Consider the following 1,277-nt stretch of genomic DNA (forward strand, 5'->3'; position numbering starts at 1 on the left):
TTTCTCTGCTTTATAGAAGGCAACACTAATGCTCCAGTCTGTATGCCTCCCAACGCATAGATGCTCCTGGACCACAGTATTTTCCAACCAACTGTGGCTGGGAAGAAGAGCTGTATAGATTGAGTCACAGCTCCACCTCCCACTGATTTCAAAAGCAGAAATGATGCACTTGTTCTGTGCCACAAAAAGACTTGCCTTTTTTTTTTTTTTGACAACATGTTAATTTGGGGAAAAGAAGGAGATTGTTCAAACATTCTATCATAGTCTAATCCCAAAATAAAGTAGTTATTCACTACTATAAGGTTTGAATAACCACACACAGAGGGATATCCTGGGGTAGTTGCAACCCTCACAAACTAGAAAGGACCTAACAGAACATTGCAATTATTGATATCTACTGTTACTTTCTATAGTCCTAAAATCTATACCTGTGCTTTAACACCATGGAGCAACGGGGACATTCAAACAGCAGCATTCCAGCTCCCACCAACTTTTCCAGTCAGATGCACAACTGTAAGAGTTTTCACCAAGTTCATCACAAATTTCAACCACAACATGGAGGCTGGCTCTCAGTCAGTGGCAAAAAGCTGAAGAAAACAGCTTGTTGCTTTCTTCTCTCATTTCTTTTACATATGGGATGTTAAGGGTTCAGCAGAGCCAGAAGGATCTTTTGTTATTGAAATGTTTTTAGTAACAGTGCTGCCTTCAATTACATTATGTTAGAAACTCATGTAAGCTTTAACACAAGTAACAGCATACAATTTTTTTCTGAAATATTTAAACATCCTTGTTAAAATTGTCAAGTCTGATTTCTTTTTAATTATAGAATAATTTCCCACTGTTTTTCTGTAAGAGCACTCACTACATAAAAACAAAAGTACCTAGTACTATTACTAAAATATAAAAATAGGAAGCCAGCTATTGCATTAAATATTATTAAAATCACTAAAAGCAGTGGTTATTCAGCAATGAGAAATTGCAGTTGAAATAAGTATTTTTTAGAACTCATTTCTTATTTTTTAGAATTCTCAAGTCGCTGTCAGACTGAAAACCCTTTTTAGAAGCAGCAAGACTTATTATAAAAAAAATAAAAACCAGATTTTTCAACCATTTCTAATGAAAGTGGAACAGTTATGGAACAGTCTTATTACAATACAGACCTATTTCCCTTTGATTATATCAATAACGTTTTTGAAGTAACACTCTCTAATTTGAAACAAGCAATTCAGCTCACAGGGTTACAAGACACTGAGAACAATAACCATCACATCACCTAA

This window comes from Manacus vitellinus, unplaced genomic scaffold (assembly GCF_001715985.3).
Source record: "Manacus vitellinus isolate BGI_N305 unplaced genomic scaffold, ASM171598v3 scaffold_6_pilon, whole genome shotgun sequence".
Classification (NCBI taxonomy): domain Eukaryota; kingdom Metazoa; phylum Chordata; class Aves; order Passeriformes; family Pipridae; genus Manacus; species Manacus vitellinus.